This window comes from Pangasianodon hypophthalmus, chromosome 6 (assembly GCF_027358585.1).
Source record: "Pangasianodon hypophthalmus isolate fPanHyp1 chromosome 6, fPanHyp1.pri, whole genome shotgun sequence".
NCBI lineage: Eukaryota > Metazoa > Chordata > Actinopteri > Siluriformes > Pangasiidae > Pangasianodon > Pangasianodon hypophthalmus.
Window position 1 is genome coordinate 29188600 of NC_069715.1, and position 14592 is coordinate 29203191.

At 34.9% G+C, this 14592-nt stretch overlaps 1 protein-coding gene across 1 annotated transcript in view; it reads right to left on the minus strand.

Moving 5' to 3' along the window:
• mafa (v-maf avian musculoaponeurotic fibrosarcoma oncogene homolog a (paralog a)) overlaps positions 1–14592 on the minus strand; it is a 130170-nt gene that overhangs the window by 11879 nt on the left and 103699 nt on the right. The gene's annotated exons all lie outside the window — the stretch shown is intronic.

A 14592-nucleotide genomic window follows, 5' to 3' on the forward strand; every position in this document is an offset into this window, starting at 1 on the left:
CTCACTTTCTGCTCTCTAAATGGTCCCACGTGGATACCCTAAAGATTTAGTTACAACTCAAACCTCATCCTCACTGAACATCCTTAGTACTATATGACTTTATAGAATAAAATTGTGAAAGAATAATGGTTTATAATCTCACTCATCAGAGGCACCAAGGATCTCTGAATTTTCCTCCCTCAAGCTTTATTTTTCTTTGTAAAAGAGGTCATGTATGACAAAATAAGATAAAACCATGTTTATATGTTTTTTTTCACCACTCTTGTGCACTAAACAATAAATAGGAAGGTTGTGAGTTATGAGAAACGTCAAACCACATGCACCGTAGGGTTGGTTCGAGGAATCATTCGAGTCAATCATCATTCGAGTTTGGATTTGTCACTTTAGAATTGAGAAAATCTCAATGTTACTTGTCGCTTGAATAGCAGTTTCGTGTATATATGCACATGTACACAGAAAATGGACAGTCGCCTATTGCATTGTAGAAATATAGAATTTCTAAACAAGTGAGAATGTTGAATTTTATACATAGTTCTAGGAAAAGCAATAAGCACAGCTATACAAGCAATTTTTCTAATGCAAATGCATACAGATTTTTAATAAGTAGAAGTTGCAAGCCATAAGATCTCCATAAGCAGATCTTAGCTTTGTATTGAATCTTAGCTCAAAGATGCGTTGTACATTTTACTGACTAAGTTTAAACCTGTTTTTTTTTCTTCATAACATGTGGAAGGTGCTCTGTGTTTTAACAGCAGCGTTGGAATGGAAGCTGGATATTTTGCCCATCTAATCACTTACACTTGCCCTGGCTCATGAAATTAAAACTGTTTTACTTCTGCTTGTAATTAATAAACAGTTAAGTAATGAGAGCTGATTCAGGTTTCACAATCACACTGTTAACCATAAAGTTAAACTACTTCAATAATATTTTGATCAGATCATGTTGGAGTAAAAATGTAACTGGTGTTTCTCTGTAAGCTGGGTTTTGTTTTCTGTATTAAAGTGATTTTTAACCAGTGATGATTATATTCCTGATTTAAAAATACTTAAATTCATTCAGACTACAACAATTTAGTTAGTGACACATAAAATTCCTGGCAACAGTCAGTGTAGGTTGACCGCCTAGTGAAAGGGGCGGTTTATTGAACTCTTTCTGCTGGTTTTCATTCCGACCCCACAGATAGAACGGATCAGACGCTGGTGGATGATTCATGCAGCTCGGTACTCACCTTCTCGTGGGTGGTCTCTTACACAAAAAGGCTCACTTCTGCCTGGCATGTACAGTTATTGCTACTTGAGGAAAACAAGCTTGCTGCCTAGTTAAGTAAAAATCTTATGAATCAATCAAACAGCACACCCACAAAAACTCACACACACACACACACACACACACACTCTCACACAGGTTTGCTAATATCCCCTGTCTCATTAAAACAGCTCTGTAGTACAGGAAGTCATGTTCGCCATATGTGTCTAATACATCAGCTTCCCCTGAAGATGCTAAACGCCCAGGTCCTGTAATTACCTGCACACCGTTCTTCGTTAAAATTTAAATAAATAAAGAAATATATAAATTAATTAATTAATTAATTAATTACATATCTCCAGGTGGAGTTTAGTTCTCAAGCACAACAAAACTTATGATAAAAAGTTATTTTTAAAAGACACAGGATTCATACGTAAAGTGGATGCTAACAGGAACATTATTAGAATGTATTTGACCAGGATCTCAGAAGGATATGCTGTAAAATTACAGAAATAACAGAAATTAATTACAGAAATAACATTCCTGCAATGTTCTAAAAACAGTTTGGGTAATAATCATGTGCTTCACAATTTCATTAGAACAAATAAATCGCTTGTAAATTGTTCACAAGAACGTTTACACAAGAGATGTGGTATTCATGAAAATCAGGTTAGTCTGGAAGAAAACATTTGTATCCTCTGTTTGTGTAAATTCATTTATAAGGAGACTCACTGACGTGGACCTCGATTGATCGGCTTCAAATCGCACAACTGTTGATAAGTTATTGTGATTTTATATACAGGTTACTCTTACTCTGGTTACTCTGACAAGTTTAAATTGTGTATTTATTTCAATTACACACCAATTAAAAAAAAAAAAACATTTTGTGTAACTTTGTCATTTCATATTAATGACTGGAAAGAAAGTGATTCCAAAACAAATAAGACTAGCCATTCAATTAGGACGAAAGTAACGGCACCCTGTAAAAGGAGAAAGAGTCATTGCGTGTGTGTGTGTGTGTGTGTGTGTGTGTGTTAGTTGACACACTGCAATAGCTGAGCTGCATTACTGGGAGATTTAGTGCATGCTACACTTAGGAGGCGCTCTTTCACCTTTTAGTCACCATTTTGTTGATTTCAGATATTGCTGTGAACAGGCTTGGAAATTTACAGCTGATTGACATTTATTAACATACTCACATGAGTAAATAATATTTTAAAACTAGGACAATACTTTAGGAAATCTGGTGGGATTTTGTTTTTTTTTTTTTTAGCTAGGTTTGACCTGTGAAAACTTTTACACACCACTTTATTAAATGGTTGATAATGTTTCTCGTTAGGCAAAATAAAAATAAAAAAAAAGTGGAGCATTGTAGGAGAGTGTATAAACTTTATCTTAATAAAGTATAAACTTTAGATTAATAAAGATTGCATGTGAGGAATCTAAAGTACCTAGGGCCGTAATGTTTAGAAAATGTTCTGATAAAATTGTGGGCCGGGTAGCTGGTAGCAAACTGTCCTCATGAGTGCTCATGAATTTTGCTTAGAGTGGAAAAGTAATGCTCTTTGAGATTCAGTCAACAGCGTGTGGTTGATTTTGTGAGAAAGATCATAATGAACTTTACTGCTTGAGAGCGAGATGACTTTATCCGTCATTTCGTGAGTGTTCACAAAAGCCCCCTTTGCATTTGGATGTGGCCTGAAATACCACACGTGCTTTGCGTGTGTTTGTGTGTGTGTGTGTGTTTATGTGTATTGGTGGCGAGACAGACCCAACACCTCACTGCCCTTGGTGGGTTACCACACTTTCAGCTGTGGCCGAACTGCTTGACAGAGTTCATTTAAAACACACCGTCCCAGAGGAGAACATGTACTCTTGGTCAAGCTAGAACAAAGTGGAAACAGATGTCCTGAACTGAAGACACCAGCTTCAGCTTCTTTATAGCTTCAACATGTTTTTTTCTTATATGAACTGAAAGATAATTCATAATGTACTTGGGTGATTAGTCACTGCAGATTAACGCAGATAAAGTGGGGGAAATCTAGCAGAGATTTCTGGAAATGAAACAAAAATAAAGAAAAATCAGGTTTTGCCCCAAAAAGCTTTTTTCTTGTCTTTTCTTCTATTTTTAACAACTTTCAGAGATCATAAGCATATTTCACCAAAACGATGTAGAAATGTTTTTAATTAATGTTGATCATGTTGTGTAAGCAGCCAATTAAAAAAAAAAAAAAACAGTAAAATCAATCCTAAAGATGTCTAAAATCTCACCAGCTGTGATTTCAGCTCTATTTTAAAATGATTATTTGTCACACTGTACAAGATCCCAATAAAATCTGGGCTGAATTCTGTAACAGATTGTATGGTAACGTGTGTTCTTCATGTCAGATTATATGATAAAGATCCTCTGATGATAGACCTGTGATTAAACTAAATTATGTTATGTAACGTGGCGTCGAAACACAAACTGTGAGGCAGTGAGGACGTTTTCCTCTCTGTTCGCATGTTTAGTTCACGTTTCTCCATCAGCACTACCGTATTTGCAGCTGTCCTGTGAGTTTGGAGTCATCCTACGATTATCCGTTTTAGGGCATGGTAGCAGTGCTTCTAAAATTTCAATAAAAAAATTTCTTCCACTGCCAGAACTTTGTCATCAGCTGTATCTGGTTGCAATGCCACTAATTCCCCCGCCGATAAACTGAGCGTCATGTTATGAATTCTGAGACTGCCGATCTCATCTCACGACTGAAGAGTTCTTTTACGACATGTCTTTTTGTCAGCAAAATAAACCTGCAAAGTGTAACTGTAAATGACTGATTTCCTCACACAGAAATGTCACGATTTAATCAAGCTGTGGCATAGCTACACTGAAAAAAAGATGAATCTTAGATCAAGCAAAAAAAAATGTTTTTATATGTTACAACCCCTTTTTTCAGTGAAGAAAAAAATTCACACAATTTGATGCTTTTTTTTTTCTTACTTTGATCCAGATTTTTTTTAATCTTAATTAATTCAGTTGTATTAAAATGGAGTCAGATTGAAATCTTTGAATGCATTTTTTTTTTTTTTACTTTTCTCTTTTTTGAACACTAGAACTTTACTTCTGGTTGAGATTCATGCAAAAGTGACACTACTTCAGTTAAGGAAAAAAGTTTCTAGATTTCCTGTATATATAAAGTAGAAGATGTCAAAATGGGGCACACAGGAGCTTTCTAACATGATCTCACTGCAAAAAAAAAAAAAATCATCTTAGCAAGTGAATATATTTTCAATCTAGTCAAATGTATCTAGTATTTCCTATTATAAGATTACAATAGACCGAATATGGGATTGTTTAACCTATTTTCCAGTCATTGTTACTCATTTTAAGCTTTAAATTTTCTTAATCTGTTGGCAGCTTCTTTCAGGAAATAAATGCTTAAAATGAGAAAAATGATCTGCCAAGTAATTACGACTATCTCCAGCTTGATGTCTAGGTTTGTCTAGGTTTAATAATCTTATATTTGGTTTATCGTCATCTTATAGTAGGATATTGTAGATACATGTGACTATATTCTTGATATTTTCACTTGCTAAGCTGACATATTTTTTGCAGTTCTCTTTCTAAGAATATGATTAACTGAGTATCTGAGACAGCGAGGGCAGAGGGACTGAGAGAGAGGACCGTCGGAGAAGCTCTAAACCCAGGTGCTAGCATCTGAGCTTGCTGTCTCATCAATAATTGACAGCGTCAAAGCGATTAGAAACAATTTGCTCCCCCACAACTGAAGTGCTGGAGCAGCTCGGGGTGCTCAATCATTAATGAGGCAATTAGCTGAAACAGTTACACCTGGCCCGAGTCGTTTTTGCGGAGGGCCCGCATGTCCGAACGCTCCACTGGAGGACTCTGGGATATCGAATGACACGAGTCCTAGCAGGGTCATCTGTGGACAAGCAAAGAGCCGCCTGACACCTCGAACAACGAAGCTCCGCATTCACGTTTTCTTCCATGGGCTGAACCCGAGGGTTCCTGAGAGGAGTCTTGGTCTTAAGGTGTTACATCAGGACATTTCCCGGACAAGATCAAATGCAGCATTGATCCATCATACACACATGAGAGAAACGTGACCAAACATCATCATCATCATCATCATCATCAAAGCCAGCGTTCCTGGTTGAGGTGGGAAAATCCTGGATTATTGATTGCCCACTGGAAGTATATTGGAAGTAGTTTTTTGTTTCACCTTCCACAGGGTGACAAGTCAAGAACTAAAGGAACATGTTGAGCAAAATCCACAAAAACATGAGACAGTGGCTGAGAAAATGTCTAGAGCGAAAGGGTGAACATGTAGAGCATGTGTTGTAAATAAACACTGTAAATACTGTATGTAGTTTTACTCTCATTGGTTCCTGACTTTTCAGACACCGTGTATACAGAAACACCCTTCATCTGTCGGAGAAACCGTGAACCCATGTCACTCTGGGTCTGCATGGGTCACTGTATGGATCAGCTGTACTTCATATCAAAACCGTTAGCTAGTTATTAAAAACCAAAACCATTAGCTAGTTATTAAAAACCAAAACCATTAGCTAGTTATTAACGCTCGTCCAGAATTTGTTAATGATTTATCCAAATCTTTTATCCAATTACAAGTGCTACAAATACATATACATATACATGTAAGATGTTCCACCTATTAAAGAGTCTACTCAGGATTAATTCCATTTTTTTATTTTACTATCAAAGGTTTAATTATTTCTTTTTTGGAATGTTTGTTTGTTTGTTTGTTTTGTTTAAATCTTAAATCTTTCTTTCTTTCTTTTAAATGGGTGTTATCACAGGTTTGTCTGTCTGTTTGTTTGGTTGTTTGTTTTATTAAGTTGGGCATTGTTATAATCACATGTTTGTTTGTTTGTTTGTCTGTTTGTTTGTTTTATTAAGGGGGGCGTTGTTATCATCACAGGTTTATTTAAGTGATTTTATTTGTTTTATTTAGAGAGAATGTTAACACATTTGTTTTTGTTTCTTTTTTAGGGATATATTACTGTCACAAAGTTTATTTGTTCAATATTTTTGGGTTGCTGTCATCACATATTTATTTATTCATTTATTTTTTGTTTTTTATTTGCTTGAGGACGGATATTATCACAAGTTTATTTGTTTGATTGTTTATGTTTGGGGTGTCAACACATGTTTATCGGCTTGTTTGTTGGTTTGTGTGTTTATATGTAGGGGCGTTATCACCCATTTATTACTTAGTTATTATTTTTGTCTGTTTTTCTGGAAAAAAGGTATCAGTTTTGTTTATTTGTTTGCATTTGTTTCTTTTTTAGGGCTGTTGTTATCACAAGATTATTTATTTAAAACATTTTGGGGGATGAACTCATTCATGTTCATTTATTCATTTATTTTGTTTTTTTTGGGGAGGGGTATTGAGGGGTATCGTTTGTTTGTTTGTTTGTTTATGTTTATGGGTGTTATCTATCTGTTTATCTGTTTGCTTGTTTGTTTTAGAGGAGTTTTTTTTACAGGAGGGTGTTATAATTACAGGTTTTAAAAAATATATTCATTTAGTAAATGCATTTTTAATTTGAATTAGTCTTTTCTTTCTTTCTTTCTTTCTTTCTTTCTCAGCTCGATACCATGACTCGGCTGAAACCTTTCAGTCAATACTGCTCACTTGTTATTGTGTTCACCGTTGCTCACAGTTGTTTTGTGTGTGTGTCTGTGTTTTGCGTGTGTGTGCGCGTGTGTGTGTTGTGTGCATGTGTGTGTGAAGACTTTTTCTGTGCCCACTATATCGAGAAGGCTTGTCCGTCTCCTCTGCAGACCACAACATCCCTTTTTCCTGCAGTTGTGAAATTTGAAACAGGAAGTAAAGCAAGACGTTCAAGCTCTCACATTATCTGATGGCTTGCATTCACACAGAGATCACTTTTTTACCAGCTTTAGACACAAAACTCACATAAAATATGATCTGAAGTTAATTTATCCGAATCTGCTGCATACATAAGTGAGCGAAAAAGTTACAAAAACACTGAAATATGAAGAAAATTCATTTCATTCAATTCTATTATTGTATTTCATTCTTAATTTATTCAGCATTTAAATGAGGGCTCAGTTCCATCAGAATTAATTGCATACACACACACACACACACACACGTCCACTCGTGTGCTTTATATTGACGCTCGTGACGATGCGCTACGCTGACGCTGTGCGTTTAACGATTGCTGCTCAGCTTTATGCTGCTCAGTGGATCAGAGCGCTGAGAACTTGAAATGTATGAGAATGGACGACATTTTGTCATTCCACTTCTGTCAGCGATAAAGCCAGCACCTATGTGGATTGAGAAAAGTATGTAATTAAAACGTAAATCAATGTTTATTAACGTCAATTAAATAAAAAGACAGAAAAAAATTAGTTTAAAGAGTGAGTTAGCCGGAGGAAGGACGAGGCTGAAAATGGACTTTTATTATTTTATATTTCATGGAAATAAAGAACTTATAGTGTTCTCATGTCAGAATAAATATATTGATATATCACATTTCCATGATCAGGATAAATCTGGAATATTGTGCTATAATAATTTTGTATTGAATAAAATGTTTTGCTAATGATGTATAAAGCTACATGTCTCAGCTGAATCCAGAGGATATGAAGTATGCAGGATGAATTCTCGAATCTGATTTTTTTTTTATTAATGTTTGAAAAAAATTTCCGGCAAGGAAAAAGTCTTCAGGACAGAGGAGTTTATCATGACCATTTGTGCCTTTTTTTTAAAACAAAAAAATCTCATTAACAACAGAAAAGAGAAAAATGAGAAGCTAGTGATGGAACAGCTGTTTATAGTGTAAGTGATAACAGGAAGTAACTTGTTTCATGGATGTTCTACAACATGAAATGTAACTATAAACAGCTAAAAAGTGAATTATGTCACTCATTAATAAAGTAACGATTATAATTGTTGGCAAATCGTTGTTGATTAAGCGGAATAACAACAATCCACTTTGCTTTGTTTTGCGTCGTGTCACACCACCCCAGCGTGGCTTGTTTCCGTATAATAAGTGTTGTTCTTTACAGAATTGTAGACTGTTTTATTTATATTGTTATTTATTAATTATTCTTCTCACATCCTTCACCATTTATCTTCACTATGATTTTTTTTTTTATCGTTTATTTTCAAGTTCTTGTCATTGTATGCGTATACATACTGTATATGGCTGTGGATCGTTTTATTTGAATCTAATTTTTAGCTTTATTTTTATTAAAGAACCTTGACGTTTCTGATTCATAATGAAAATTGCTGTATGAAGTAATATTATTGTTATTATTAATTATATTAATCAAATTTGAATTCCTGTTTCTAAAAGGTTCACTACTTTTAAAAGTTGTGTTCTTTGATTTAAATTTTCTCCTTTTATAAAATCTCTTTTGAAAGTCGGTCACTCTTTTTTTAAGTTTACTAGTTTACTTAATATTTGCTCCTTTTTAACTTGCATTTAATGTGTACTATTTTTCTTTAAAATCTCCTCTTTCTTATGTTACTTCTTGTGTAGTTTCTGCTCTTTATTTAAACTGTTTTTTTTAATATACACACAGAGCATTCTGAATGAGTGAATCACATCAGTGTGTAACTCCTGCAGTGTGTATGTGTGCTTGTGTGTGTATGTGTGTGTGGGCGATGTGTTCAGTGTAATGTGTGATCTGAGGTAGCTTGGGTACAAAAACTGGTCACTGCATCCGGGGGCCGTCCCGCTCACTGTGCACGGATGTCACACTTCCTGCAATGCAAATGAACCAGTGAGCTGAACACTGAACAGACACATAAAACTATATTTTGTGTCTGACTCATAAATAAAGAGCAAATATGACTAAACGTGAAGCAATTTTTTGCCTGTATTATGTCACAAATGCAAAAATTGCATGTATAGTGTGAGGAAGTTACTCATCCCTTCACTTTTACTCATTTAAAATTGATTTTAAAAGCTTCATTCACTCTTTCATGTTTTCTGAGCCAATAAAGATGGTAAAGAATGCGAATTGTGTATAACCTTATGGCATTAAATTTATTGCACAAAGTCACAGAAATGCCTCACACACATCTATACTGTCGTTTTGTGTTGTTATGTAAATTTTATCGTCTTCTGCAGCGTCAGTGAGGACGTACAAACTAACAAAAAACTTCATTGTACAATAACGTTCTCGAATCAAATAATTTTTTTTTTTTTTAATCACTGACACACTCGCTGTGTGTGGGTGACGATTTAGAAGCTCCTTACTGAATTTATCATCGGCTCTTTCACAGCAAAACATCGCTATAGAGCATTTTGCTGCACTTGTGTTCTAAGAGACGAGCGTGTGATTGAGTAACACGCGGTGCAGTGATGCAAAGTGATGAGAAAGATTAAACAAAACTTAAAAAAATGCGGGTTTATACTTTACTTTTGCTGTGTTGCTCAATCAATACCAGCGATTGTTTTCATGCATGTGAGAATGACAGAGAGAAAGAAAGAAAGAGAGAGAGAAAGAGAGAGGGAAACAGAAAGTGAGAGACAATAGGCCTCTGAATGGAAATTTCCAGAACATTTGTTTGTGGAAGGAGAAGGATGGCCCAGCTGGACTTTTCTTCCTCTATTGAGTCGTATTTTAAGAGTTGTAGAGAAGAAGTCTGCTTTGTTTTTTTTTTCTTCTTCTTCTTTCTCTGTAGCTATTTTATGGCTACCCTTTTTTTTAAATTCTCAGTATATATAGCAGGGTCTAGATCAGATAAGATTAGACACACCATTGTGAGACTCAAACAAGTCTCAGTATTCACTCCCATGTAAGTGATCATTCATTAAACATGCAGCTTCATATACTTAGCTTCATAGTCTTCAGGTTTTATTCTTATAATAATAATAATAATAATAATAATAATAATACAAGACATTGTAAGATTGAAAAAGATAAAAACAACATGGAGGTGTATAGCAACAACTATAAGGAAAATATTTTCCCGAGTTTTCCCTGAGAACATGAAATCTATGAACTTCACACAGAAATGCCTCACACATATCTATCTATACTTGTGCATATGACAATAAAGTTCTTGAATCTAATCTGACACAAAAAATAGAGTGGAATAAAATAACTTCAAAGAAAAGAGTAAAAAAAAATAAAAATCCAAGATATTAAAAAAATTACATGGAGGTATAGCACTAATTATTGTAAAATATATATTTTTAAAAAATAAAATAGAGTGTCCTTCTGTCAATTTGAACAAGAAAGATGGACAAATATTAGCTACAGATGTGTGTATACTTTACAAGTGAATCACGGTGTTAGAAGTGAGAGGACTGAAAAGCTGTTCAGAGATTAAAGGCAGCTAAATGTCTGCAAGTTGTAAGAAAATTTTTTAAAGATCTTTTAAAAAGATGACCACTTTTCGGCTATTTTTTAAAAAAATCTAATATCTAATATGAATTGTAGTTAAAAACACACTGAATGTCTTGTTGAAATAAACACATTTCTTTGTGTTTTTTATTTTATCCTAAGGGTGTGCAAACTTTTGCACTCAGCTGTAAACCTGAACATATTGTCTCTTTTGCTCATAAAAGAAAGGAAGTGTGAAGGTGAAAGATAGAAGACAGGTGGGAGTCGAGCGCTAAAATACAGAGAGGAAAGACGAGTTGCTGTGACTCGGGTGCTGAGATCCATCAGGCCAAACGAGGCCATGTGGAGAGAAAGAAAGAAAGAGGAGAAGAAGAGGTGGTGAAGTTGGAGTGAGGGATGAAAAAAGAGAAAGGATGGGTTGGTGTAATGCTGGCAGAGAAGAGCAATTTGATTTGAGACAAGGCTCAGAAATGCTAATGAAACATTTATAACGTGTCTCACGTTGCTGCGCTCACTTCGCTGACTGCTCACTGACACTTAGGAGGGTGAAATGGGAGGCTAGTGTGTTAGCATTAGCTTGGCAGGCATGTCTTTACACCCATCACGAGTCAAGGGGAAAGTGCTGAATACCGTAAATATGAAAAAAAAAAAAATCCCCACAGGGCTGTGTGCCTGTTTTGCAAACAAAGCAACAAGAGAAACTACTGGGGCAATGTCGAATTTCTACAGAAACGATGCAGATAGCTAGCCGATAACAAAAGGAAAACAATCTTTTCTAGCTCAATTTTTGTTTTGCCTTCTGTCTTGCTTTGTTACATGTTTAACTAACTTCAATGCATCCTTACTGGCATACATTACGTTTCATGTCTCCCAACATGTTTTACCAACAGCACATATCTATTTAGCTACCACCTTGCTAATTTAGCTAAGTTTGTCTTACTCATTTCTCCATAATGCAATAATGCTGACCCCTATATAGATACCTAGACTCTACCACAACGGCTGTAAACTGTGTTTGGTGTCAATCTTGGTCTCATACTCTTTTGTCTTGGTCTTGTCTTAGTGATCTGTTGGTGTCAGTTTGTAAGGGTCTTGGTCTTGGCCAAAAAAAAAAAAAAAAAAAAACCTAACTCTTGTCTTGTGTCAAGGCAAAAGGTAAAGGTCTTGGTCTTGGTGTTGATGGTTATGGATCTTGGTCTTGCCTTGTTGTTGGTTGGTAAGGGTCTTGATCTTGTTTTGGTGATAGTTGGTAAGGATTTTGTCTTGTCTTGGTTGTTGTGAGTCTTGGTTTTTATGCATTTTGGTCTTGTCTTGCTCTTTATCATTAAGAGTCTTGGTTTGGTGTTGGTTGGTGTGGCTATGGTCTTGGATGGTCTTGTTTTAATTGTGACTATTAAAGATCTTAGTCTTATGTTAATCTTGACCATTAAGGGTCTCGGTCTTGTCTTGATGTAGGTTGGTAATTGTCTTGACGTGTTCTGGTGTAGGTTGGAGTGGGACTTGGTTTTGTCTTGGTCTTGTATTGGTGTTGTTTTGGGCTTGATTGATAAATGTCTGTCTCATTCTGGTGTCAGTTAGTAAGGCTCTTGTTCTCAAATTCAAATCTTATTGGTCACATACACAACGATACACAGTACAATGTCCAGTGAAATGCTTTTTACGACTGTCTGTGATGGTCCTGACCATTTAAGGTCTTGGGTTCTTGTCCTGACTGAGGTGGTCTTGATTACAACTGGGTCTTGTCAAACACTCTTTTTTCATTCCCTCCTATAATTAAATTATGTCATCTAGTCTTCTCTTCAATTTTCTTCTTCTCTCTCCATTATGCTTCCTCTGTTGGCTCGATGGACTGCTTATCTGATGTGACTGAGTGAGAACATTGCAGATCTGTTTGGTGAAACATTTCAGAAACAGTCGAAAGAAAATGTGTCCAGAATGTAAGTGTATTTCAAAGGATAAAGTACGTATGTGGTAGAAAGGGTACTTTGCTTTGGAACATCTATCTTGCTTTATATGTAAAAAGAGAATTTAGTCATCACTTGACACCCATTAAGAATGCCGGTTTGCCATTTTAGGTATCAGTTACTATTTTGATGTGGCTGATGTGAGAGACAATACCAAAATGCCACCTCCATGTTTGCCGTAGATCCGGCCGAGTGGGAAGGTGAGAATATGAATGGGCAAGATAAATGTCCCAAACAATGTAAAAGCCTTACGTAAACGTCATCTGAAAAGTAAGGTTGTGTCATAAAGAATATTTCCTGTTTCCAGCAGTAAGGTAAGTGTTCATTTCCCTGTTGCGTTACAGTGTACTGTGTATGTATCATCCTGTTCGATAGGTTCTGCCCAATACGATGGAATTTTTAAAAATAAAAATAATACTAATAACATATATATATATATATATATATATATATATATATATATATATATATATATATATATATATATATATATATATGTGTGTGTGTGTGTGTGTGTGTGTGTGTACAGAAAGGCACAGAAAGCCCCTAACTATCCAAAGAACTTTTGAAGTACCACCAAACAACCCATTTTCTAAGAGCAAACATGTTGCTGCTTTTTCCTCCTGAAACTATCACAATTCATGCAGGTAAGACAGATTGTTTAGATGATACACTGCATTTAGATAATTTAATCTAAGGTGTATCCGCCCACGCTTTTACGTCATTCACAGCCACCGTGACGAGGTACACGTATCACTCAGATCAAACATGGCACCTACACAACACAACACAGCACAACACAGAGCTGATTCCAAAAACAGCAAAGGAAAGTGATCCATTTAGCACATTCAAGACTTCAATTTGAAGTGTGGTGTTTGATAGTTCAAATATAATGAGCACATGTAAAGGTGAACTTATTTAAAAACAATTCATTTATTATGATTTTTACAAGTTTTACACTTTCTTTTGTATATTTTTAGTTTGTACAGTGCTGATGCTGTGTAGCTTGGATGGAAGATGTGGGTAGTGTGACTTCCGTGTTTAAAAGGACACAGTGTAGAGAGAACATTACAAAGACAATAGAAGTGAGTGGCATAATGCATTTGTTTGGCATAATCAGTATAAATATTGGCAATAAAAACGGACAAAAATAATTAAAAAAAAACAAATAATGTAGAATTTAAGGATTTAAGTCTTCAATGTATAGACATGAGGAATATATGAAGTTAAATTTCAAAGTGTTTTTTTTCCTTTGTACTTTTTTTTTTGTAAAGGTAATATATATTACATAATTCAGATTTTCTCATGCAATCAGGGTTTAATAAGTAAATAAGTAAGCAAATACATAAATAAACTAAAAAGATGTCTTAGCAGGTGGAAATATCTTAAATATACATCTGAATGAGATGATTATAAAATTAATATAAGGTTATTTTTATTAATAATATTTTTATTACTCTATCTATCATTTTAGGGAATTGTTACAAAATTTCAAGTACGATTTTGACACAATACCCCAACTTTCCCTTCACACTTGCAAATTAGCAACTAATAAAACTGTAAAAATTGTTGCTAAAATGTAGAATCATGCACATTTGTATTAATTAAGCTACATTACATCAAATATGCCATTTTATTAGCTAGTTAAATAGTTCATGCTGTTTAGTGTTTATAGGTTTTGCTTGTAACAAAATTTTTGTCACCTGCATGCAATTTATTTATAGCTATTTTTTTTTTTACAAATTTTAAGCTTGATTTTGACAAACAATAAAATAAGACAATTTCAAGCTTGAAATTGCAAAAATGTCAACAAACTTAACTATATTCAAGAATCAACTGATATTGTTTTTTTGCAGTGAACAAAGAGTGTAAGAAAACGATGATTGTGATGAAATTCATAAGCAAATTTCACGGCTTGGACAGTAGCTCTGGCTGTGAAATAAGCGATAGGTGTATATTAATGCGCTCGCTCCAATGCATTATTGTTTCTATAGTAACAGCTCATATGCAGGGACTCGTACAGCGGA